This window comes from Piliocolobus tephrosceles, chromosome 1, assembly GCF_002776525.5.
Source record: "Piliocolobus tephrosceles isolate RC106 chromosome 1, ASM277652v3, whole genome shotgun sequence".
Classification (NCBI taxonomy): Eukaryota; Metazoa; Chordata; class Mammalia; order Primates; family Cercopithecidae; genus Piliocolobus; species Piliocolobus tephrosceles.
The window spans coordinates 86,567,690-86,578,184 of record NC_045434.1 but is presented as its reverse complement, the minus strand read 5'-3'; the positions used below and the strand labels follow the sequence as shown (position 1 = coordinate 86,578,184).

Sequence of the window (10,495 nt, the reverse complement as noted above, 5' to 3'; positions counted from 1 at the left end):
GGTGTACTGGGGACAAAATGAGCACACTCTTCAGTGAGTTATGATTTTCTTTCTGAAAAGTTTAAAATTTACTTTAAGTTTTCAATAGAAAACACATTATTGTTCAAAAACTTAAGCACTTTATAAATATTAGCAATGTTATTACATACATAATCATGTTTTTCCCCCTCAGAATAACTCTAGTATTATTCCTATCTTTCAGTTGTGGAAATTAAGTTTCGAGAGATTAAACAGCTTGTTCATGGTCTCTCATTAGAAGAGCTACGGCTGGAGCCTAGGTCTGTTGGACTCCAGAAACCGTGCCTTAGATACGCTGTGCTGCTGCTGCATGGTAGGGAGAACACATTTATTTGTCTATTTTAGTGACAAATTTACCACCTCCCTTGGTGAGACGAAGAGAAAGAATTCTTTCAGCCTATTCACTGAATCCTTTTCCATTCTGAGTGCTAGAGAACAGGCTCTGCCACTTACCAGCTGTGTGACTGTACGTAAATTATATACCCTTTCTGAACTTCAGCTCCCCACTCTATAAAGTGGAAATACGAACTCCTACCTTACTCTCTATGTTGTTATACATGAAAGCACCTTATAAAGTGCTATCTGCACCTGAGGTATCATTGCTGTTAGTGAGTCCTTAGCTGGCTTTCTCTCTTTCACATGTCTTTTTTTTTTTTCAAACTTTTATTTTAGGTTCAGGGTTATGTGTCTTTGTTATCGATTACAGAGTTCCTTGCAAGGCTCTTCTTTATATATTTTTAATGGCCTGGTTTTCGTTTCCAGTTTACCCACAATGTGCTCCTCTCTTGGGCTGTCTTTCTATTTGACTCCACTGATTAGTCAGGGAACCAAAGTTTTTCAACCACCTGGTGTTTTGTTCTCTTTCACAATTGTCCCTCCTCCTCCCTAGCTTTCCGTCAGGCCTGTTTAAGGAGTCTTCAGGCTTCTAGTGTGTTACTACATTTTACAATTCTAACTTCTAGTGTTTTCCTACTTAATACTTCCTGTTCTGTTCCAATCCTGTTTCTCCCAGGCAGGACAGCTGGGAAATGGAGGGGAACAGTCACTTTTGACCTTGGAAGGTGGTGTGCTGGAATAGATGGTATCAATAGTGTCAGAATAGCCCTTATGCTGTGGGCTTCGATCCTGCTTCTAAATGGTTGTCAGTGTTCTAAATCTGCTTTTGGAATGGGAAACATGGAAACATTCATTGTTGTTCTAATATTGAAGAAGCTATTGAGCCACTGCTCTATATTCATCGGGGAGTGACTACGTGTCAGGTGCTAGGTTAGGCACTGTGGGGCCATCTAAAAGAATGAGACACGGTCCCTGACCAGTAGGGCTATTGGGGACAAAAGACTCATAGACCACCGAGATAGGAGTGAAAGCTAAGTGGGGGCCGGGGGAGTGTTATCCTCAGTGGGGCTCCTTCCCACCCTCCCACAGGCTTCAATGTCAGCTGCATGTTCCCATCTGCACCAACCCAGGCTTCCGGAGACCTTGTGAAAATAAAAATGAATTCCTCCTTTTTCTCCTCAATGGAAAAAAAAAACAAAAAAAAAAACCAGCATCACAACAATACCTCAAGGGATCTAATGTAACCTCAAATGCCAAGTGAGCTATGCTAATGGTGACATCCAGGGTGAGCTAGAGGTACCAGTGCCTGGTCATAGGTGTAAATTCCACCCTAGAGAGGCCCTTTGCACACTCAGGCCTTACATCTGCCTGCCTCAGTTATGCTTATGTAAGGTTCACGACTATGCCAAATGTCATGTTGCAGTCTGAAGGGAGTGGGTGGATCAGCAGAAAGAATACTTGGGGGGCTGTAGGCAGGTGAAAGATGATTTTATTCAGCATCAACTTTCATCAACAACTTTCTCACACTGTCCACCCTGTCTCAGCTGGTTAGTTCAGTGGTTCCCACACACAGCTGTGTGGTCGGCTCTCCCTTGCCTTCAGGGTCAGCAGCTTAACTCTTTCCCTATCTGGACACGAGTGAGCCAAGCTGTGTCCTGGCTCCCCTCTGTCCATCTGCAAAGACGGACAACTTTGGCTCTCTCTCTTTCTCTGGGCATCAGTGTGCCTCTACAGTGTTGGCAAAGCAATTATACCTTTTATAGACAATAGTGGCTTAGAGCCAAGTGGTGAGCCTTCCCTATGTTATGGCTATGGTGGTGAGCTTCTCTATGTTGTGCGTACATGGCTATGACAAAAAGTGGAGTTATACGCTTGCGCTCTAAACTTGCTGAGTCGCTCTGAATGTTTACCTCGGCCTATCCTTGACCAAAGCAAGCCAGGTTCCTTACAGCTGAGTTCAGGGAGCGTGCCCACCTTGCACTCCTGCACCCTGTTCCCAGGACACCTTGGAGGGTCAAGCTGGATGAGGAAATCAGTTGCTGTTTGAGGCCCTGGAGGGAGAAGGGAAAAAGACTTTTCCCATTTGATTTATCTTAAGCTCTGGCCCAAGTGCTGCACTTATAATATTATCTCCACCAACCACACCTGGGTTGGCCCTGGACCGAGCCAGAAGTCTTTCTTTACAGAAGCTATGTGATATGGGGAACAAGTTGCCTATTTCTTGAGAAAGTCAAGGTCACTGTATTAGTTTGCTAGGGCTGCCATAATAAAAAGTGCCACAAAGTGAGTAACTTAAGCAACAGAAATTTTTTGTCACAGTTCTGGAGGCCAGAAGCCCAAGATAAAGGTGTTCCTTCTGTGGGCTGTGAGGGAGAATCTGTTCCATGCCTCTCTTCTAGCTTCTGGATGTCTTCTCAATATTGCATTTCAAATGCAGTATCTGGGCCAGGCACAGTGGCTCATGCTTGTAATCCCAGCACTTTGGGAGGCTGAGGCAGGTGAATCACTTGAGTTCAGGAGTTCGGGACCAACCTAACAACATAGTGAATCCCTGTCTCTACTAAAAAAACACAAAAATTAGCTTGGTGTTTTGGCGGGTGCCTGTAATCCCAGCTACTTGAGAGGCTGAGGCAGGAAAATTGCTTGAACCTGGGAGATGGAGGTTGCCGTGAACCAAAATCATGCCACTGCCCTCCAGCCTGGGCAACAGAGCAAGACTCTGTCTCAAAAAAAAAAAAAAAAAAAGAACAATTTCAATATTTGGTATTCCTTGGCTTGTAGGCATATCATCTTGATCTCTGCCTTCAGGTTCACATGACATTCTCCCCATGTCTCTGTCTTAGTGCCAATTTTCCCCCTTTTTATAAGGATACAGTCATATTGGATTAGGGCCCAACCCACTGGCCTCATGTTGACTTGATCAACAGCAGACACCCGATTTCCAAATAAGGTCTCATTCATAGATACTGGAGGTTAGGACTTCAACATCTTTTTGGGGATAAAATTTGACCATGACAGCTACCTATCCAAGATCTCTCAGCTTCTCCTCAGAATTCCTTGGTACTTTCACCTTGCTCCTTCTTTGTTCCAGAAAAGTCTCTCTTTTCTTTGACCAGGCTAACTCCTTCCTAGGCCTTCTAATTCCATCCCTTCCAACTTCCTCCTGGGTCCTTCTGTGCCAATTAGCCTTTCTTAGGCTTCTCTTCAGGATCTTCCCAGACTTACACATTTGCTTAGGTCTTCTGTCTGTTCCCCTGTGTCCTGCCATTGCTGCCTTCTGTTCTCTTGTTCTTTTTCATTCCATTGCCCACTGCATCCACTTCCCCACCACTCACGTGTTCTCTGCACACTAGCTGTCAAAACAGCCCTTACAGATGCAGTAAAGCATGGTGGCCAAGAGTGCAGTCTTTGGGAATCAGAATACCTGGCTTCATATCCTCGTTTACCTAATCTCTCTAACCTAGTTCTGTTCATCTCTAAGCATGGGTAGTAACAGTACTATAGTTTGGATGTGGTTTGTCCCTGCCCAAACTCGTGTTGGAATTTGATTCCCAATGTGGCAGTGTTGGGAGGTGGGATCTATTGGGAGGTTTGGGGCGTAGGGGCAGCTGTCTCATAAATAGATTAATGCCCTCTGTGGGGGTGAGTCAGTTCTTCCTCTTGTGGGGATGGATTAGTTCTGGTGAGAGTGGGCTTTTAGAGTCTGGCTTCCTCAGTTTCTCTCTCTTGCCTCCTCTCTTGCCATGTGACCTCTTTGCACATGTCTGCTCCCCTTCCACTTATAGTCATGAGTGGAAGCAGCCTGAGGCCCTCAACAGATGCAGCTGCCCAATCTCGGACCTCCCAGCTCCCAGAATTGTGAGCCAAATAAGCCTCTTTTCTTTATATCCAGTCTCAGATATTCTGTTCCAGCAATGCAAAACAGATAAAGACAAACATCATTTAATTTATAGGGCTTTTCAAAAAAAAAAATATATATATTAGCCTAATTACCTTAGCCGAAGTCCTTGTCTCAGCTATGTGTTAGAATTACAATTTTTTTTTCCATTCAGGTTCCATTTATTTTTGACATTTTTTAATAACCATCCTTGCGGTGGTAACTCCGGCATCACTCTAGAACTTGAGGTTCTATTTCTGACTCTAGGACACAGGTCCCTGAAGGCCTCATTGACGTCAAGTCAGCATTTTCACCCAGTACTGCCCCCTGCTTAGTCACCTTTGTTTTTCTACTCACAGTGAGCACATGCCTGAAACACACTTGTTCTGTGCTTCCTTTAAGATGCACCTGACCGGGCCTGGCTGCTCATGCCTTTAAACCTGGCACTGTGGAAGGCAGAGGCGGGGTCAGGAGTTCAAGGCCAGCCTCGCCGACATTGTGAAACACTGTCTCTACTAAAAATACAAAAATTAGTTGGGCATGGTGACACATGCCCGTAACACTAGCTACTCAGGAGGCTGAAGCAGGAGAATCACTTGAACCATGGAGGCGTAGGTTGCAGTGAGCTGAGATTGTGCCACTGCACTTCAATCTGAGTGACAGAGTGAGACTCTGTCTCAAAAAAAAAAAAGAAAAAAAATGTACCTATGTCCTAGAGTTTAGTGCCCAAGTGTCTGGGACACAGCTTATCCGTCCCACTAACCAGGCCTTCCCTAGGAGCAAAGACAGAGCTCCAGTTTCTCAGATGGCCACGAGCCACAGGAAGGGCAGGGGGCGGCACCAAAGAAGATCCTCTTGGCCTGCCTTACTTCACTGAGTGTAGGCATCAGCTTAGCCCGAATTGGGGCGAGGATCTCCCAATTGACATGACCCCTGTTGTCAAGACTCTCCAGAGGGGCAGGATCTGTCTCCAGTCTTAACTTGCTCAGCCCGCCTATGTGACGCAATAGGACTTTCAGAGCATTCACGGAGGTCTTATTTCCGTGAAAGTAGAAGGTGGTGAGCTGGGAGCAGCGGCTCAGGGCAGGCAGGATGACCCGGAGTTGGGAGTCCTGGATCCGAGAGTCCTCTAAGACGAGGGTCTCAAGAGTAGCAGCAGCTTTCTCTAGCAGAGCTCCAAGGGGCTCAAGATTGGTGGTCCACACTAGGATATGAATCAGATGCAGCTGCTTTAGCTGACTGAGGCTTGGGTACTGACACTGCATGTCCCGATCAGCTAGGTAAGCATGACAGAATGTAAAGGCCTCCAAGGGGTTCTTGAGGCATCTGAGCAGGTGCTCCAGGTGCTCTTTAATATTATTGACCTTTCTTATATAAAGCGTCTGGGGGTTCCAGGCAGACGAATGGAAAGTCCAAGTCAGGAATGAACTGCTGTTTGGCCGCACATGTATAACTCACACCCATAACCGAAGACTAAAAAGAGTTTGTGAAGATTGCTCATCTGGCTCAGGTAAGGTGCAAACTTTCCTGCTCTATTCAGTGAGCACTTTTTCCAGACTTCCAACTCGTGAATACTGCTGTCTGGGTATACCTTTCCCAATAAATTTCTGAAATTTGAAATGGGCATTGAGTAATTCTGTACCTTACTACAACACGGGTGTACTAAACCTCTTCTCTAGTGGATCACCCACAGAGGTAGCGTAGACATTCATCCAGGGTATTTTCCTTTATGTAGAGGTGTATGAACACCGTCAAGGGCTGGTGCTGTCCTGTCCTTGGACAGTCCTCCACTGCCTGCCTCTTACTCATGGCCTCTGGGGAGCAGGACAGGGCCCTGGCTTCAGACCATATGGTCCAGAAATTCTCATCAACATCCTGCAGATCCAGCACTTGAAGTTTCCACCTCCTGGGGCGAACCTTCTGGCCAGCATATCAAGTCCCTTCAGCACAGCTCACGAGGTCTCCAGATGAGGTGTCTTCATCAGGGACCCCAGAGGGAAGCGGGGGAAGGGCCAGGCCTGTGCCATGGCCTTTAGAATCTCACAGCATCTCCTGCTGAAGGCTGCTATGAACAGCAGACAGAAGACCTCCTTTGCCAGCTCCTCCAGGGTGAAGATGGCCAAGAACTGGTTCCTCAGCAGGCTCTGCCCCACCAGCTCCAGGAGTCTGGGTGGGGCCTGGAGGCTCATTCTGATAAATGATCAGAGGAGCAGCCTTCCAAACAAGAGGTGGGCCTTTCACTTTGAAACTGCCATCCACAAATCCAGTAGCTTTTTTCAGTGAGGGAACTGTTTATTGGGAACCATGGAATCTGGCAGCTCCTCATGCAGTTCTAGAGTCAGTTTTAGGGAAAAAGAGGATCCGTGCCTGTGAGTCTCTCCTTCTGGCATTCCCCAGGTAGCATGATCCTATATAAACCATTGCCATTTAAGTATGGAACTCTGGGAACTGCCATTCTCATTAACATGTTTATCTGACACCATCCCAGACATTATGGGTATTTCAGGTATCAGGATCATTTTATGTCCTTCAGTGATAGAGGTAGTTTCAGTTAACATTCTATAACCAGGCAGTAAATGCCGCTCAACTAGAAACTGTCTCATCATGGCCGGGCACAGTGGCTCGTGCCTTGAATCCCAGCACTTTGGGAGGTCGAAGCGGGTGGATCACTTGAGGTCAGGAGTTTGAGACCAGCCTGGCCAGCATGGCGAAACCCTGTCTCTACAAAAAATACAAAACTTAGCCAGACATGGTGGTGCTCGCCTGTAATCCCAGCTGCTTGGGAGGCTGAGGCAGGAGAATCGCCTGAACCTGGGAGGCAGAGGTTACAGTGAGCCGAGACCACACCACTGTACTCCAGCCTGAGCAACAGAGTGAGACTCCATTTCAAAAAAAAAAAAAGAAAGAAACTCTTTCATCCAAAGTCCCTGTGAGACCACCTTTTCATAATTATAACATTAAGAGAAACCTGACATAGTTGACTCTTCTTGCTTCTGATCTCCAAGCTATCTTTGATCATTTCTGGGCATAAGCCAAGCTAGCACTGGGGGGAATTTAGTTAACAGTTTAACTTGACAGCAAGGATGGTGACAGCCCCTCCTTTAAACTACCCCACTCCTTGCTCAGGGACTGAACACTCAGCATTACAATTTTTTTGTGTGATTTTTACTACTCCTATTACTATGAAGCTAGTCATTATGTCTATATATTCAGTCACAAATCATTTACTGTCTGTATTTTAACTACTGGCTGGACATTTTCTCTACATACTCTACTGACATTTCAATACATCCCAAAACTAAGACCTCCCCTCCCTCTACACTTCTGAGGTTTTTCCTAATTTTTAAATTTATGTTAATGGCACCATTACACTTCTATCAGCTCTGGACACACACCTTGGAGTCAAGACTTCCTTTCCTGTGTCAACTACATCCAATCAATAACTAAGTTCTGTAAGTTTCATCAATGAAACATTTAAAAATAGATGTATCTGGGTTGGCCACAATGGCTCATCTTGTAGTCCTAGCACTTTGGGAGGCTGAGCTGGGAGAATTGCTTGAGCTCATGAATCCAAGATTATGGAGCTATGATCATGCCACTGTGCTCCAGCCTGAGCAATAGAGCAATACACACACACACACACACACACACACACACACACACACACGCCTAGTTTAGGTTATTACTCCCCCTAGACTATTCTAGTAGCCTTCTAATGGGATTCCTTTACTTCAGTCCTTGTCATGATGTTTACTTCTGTATATTGCTGCCAGATTATTCTTCTTAAAATGCTACTTGGTCATAGAACTTCCCCGCAGAAAAGTTTTCAATGGTTCCTGTTTACCTACAAGGTAAAATCCAAACTCTGACATTCAAATGCCTTTATAATATGGCTTCTCTTCCTTCTAGCCTCATCTCCGTATACCTTTGACTACACAGAAGCATCAGTCATATTGAAAACATGCCCAGTACTTTTTTATTTGTGGGTCTTGGTTTAAGGTATTTCCTTCTTTATTTTCATTTTTTAGAGACAAGGTTTTGCTCTGTCACACAGGCTGGAGTACAGTGGTGTGATCATTGCAGCCTCAAACTCCTAGGCTCAATCAGTCCTCCTGCCTCAGCCTCCCAAAGCACTGGGATTATAGGCATGAGCCCCTTCGCCCAAACGAGGTGTTTCCTTCTACTTGGAATACTTATTCCATTCCTTATCTTTCAGTGCTCTTCTTAAGTATGCCTTTCTCTTGGTAGGCTTCTCTGGCTCCTTCAACTGGGTGAGTTCTCTCCCCTTGCTGACTCTCAGCATATTATTTAATATCTACCCTCCTGTGGCCCTTAACATCATCTGTCTTACACTCCTTGGTAGGACATTCTTTAGTCTCATTTTCGTATCTCCTGAAACTTACAACAGTGCCTCATATATGCAGATGCATATAATTGTTGAGACTCTTGACCTGACTTGAAGAGTGCTTAACTTTGAATATCAAGTTTCGTTTTAAAAAATTCTCAATAGGCTAAGAGTGAGTGACAAGGCAAATGTGAGTGAACGCTGCAGTGCAGTGTGAAGCAGGGCTTTAGCTCCCAGCCCACTAGAGCCTCTCCCTGCTTACCCCTCCATGTCTTTTCATGGCTTCACCTCATCTCCCACTCACACCATGGGGGAATTCATGGGTTTTGGGGGAATTGTCGACACAGGACTAAGATGCTCCTCTCCACTCCCTTCCCGCAATCCTTTCTCTCCTTCATCTTGGCCTTCTTTTAACTTTTCCTTCTTGGCTCAGACACTTTCTTCTCTCTGCTTCTTCTCCTTCTGCTTTTCCTGTTTGCCTCACCTTCTCTATCACCATCTAGAGCCATAAAGGACATTGAGTCTGGGGCTGGGCTGAAGATGAGAAGCAGAGACAAACATACTCACCTGGAGAAAGGCTAGCCCACTGAACCAAGGTGTGACCCCTCATGGCTTCTTTGGTCCCCAGTAGCACCAGACTTCTGACTCCCCTCTGACTACTGTCATCTCACTGCCTTCTTCACTAACTTCAAACTACTCAGCTTACAGACGTGGAGCAACCACTCTTTGTCCTATTGGTTTGAGTTAAGAACAGAGGTTTGCAAAGTGATGGCTTTATCCACAGACACCTATGGAATGCAAAGTACTTTCTCCTTCCATTTACAGAACAAACAGCTGAGAACCAGGAATGCTGCCTCCTCATAGAGCCCTGCTAGCCCTATCTTCTTCCCTCTGGCTTCTCACCTCCAGATCCCTCTACCCCACAAGCGCACTATCGTATGACTGCGGGTGCCCCCAGGGAGGTGCAATTTAATCTTCAACCTGTTTCTCCAAAGAGATCGCTTTTCCAGAGAACATTTTTGGAAGAGCTTAAATGTTTTAGTCTGATTATCTAGCATTCCTTGTCCTGCCTGCCCCTCCCTTAATGCATCCCCTTGTCTCCATCAGCAGCCTCTTTGTAAACCAGTTTCATTATCTCTAGCTGTACCAGTAACTTTCCACTCATTACCATGATTCCTCTACTACCAGTTTATCCCAAATGACCCATGTGTTTAGAGACCACTGCACTGGACACAGATGACTCACTTGGGCATGTCCAGGTGAACCGTGAGTTCTTGTCTGTCACAAGGCCAGAACTCCCTAAACTTCAAATATGAAGTCCTTTAATTATTGGGAAGTTGAATTCTGTTTCTGGTGCAAGCATTTTTAGGAACCAAGAGGACACTTTTTAGAGCATTTTAAGCTCATTTGAGACACATTTGTAAATCTAAGGGATTCCTTATATCTGTATCCCTACTATTATTACTCAGATCTCCCTAGTTTTAGCACAGGATAACAAAAGGGTGATATTCAAGTTCACTAGAACTAATCATGGTTGGCCAAATTTCTTGTGAATGTAACAAATGTCTAGAGTTTTGTTTCTGAGCTGACCTCAGTATATGATTGTCAGTAAATCCCAGGCCCCCTGGGGACAGCCGGCTAGTGCAACAGCAATCTTTCTAAAGTGGTTGGTCAAATACAGCCACATACAATATGGATGTCTCTCACAAACAGAATGTTCAGTGAAAGAACCCAGCCCTAAAAGAGAAAATACCATACAATTCAATTTTTCAAAATTTGAAGGCAAAGAAAAAAATCAACTGTGCCAGGTGCCAGGATAGTGGTCACCTTGGGAAAGTAGTAACTGACACAGATGGGGGCACCTGGGGTGCTGGTAATATTTCTTCAGAAGGTATGTTTGCTTTGTGAAATTTTGCTTT

At 45.2% G+C, this 10,495-nt stretch overlaps 1 pseudogene; it reads right to left on the bottom strand.

Moving 5' to 3' along the window:
- Positions 1–5,004: 5,004 nt before the first annotated feature.
- LOC111527229 lies at positions 5,005–6,420 on the bottom strand (annotated as a pseudogene).
- Between the last annotated feature and the right edge of the window lie 4,075 nt (positions 6,421–10,495).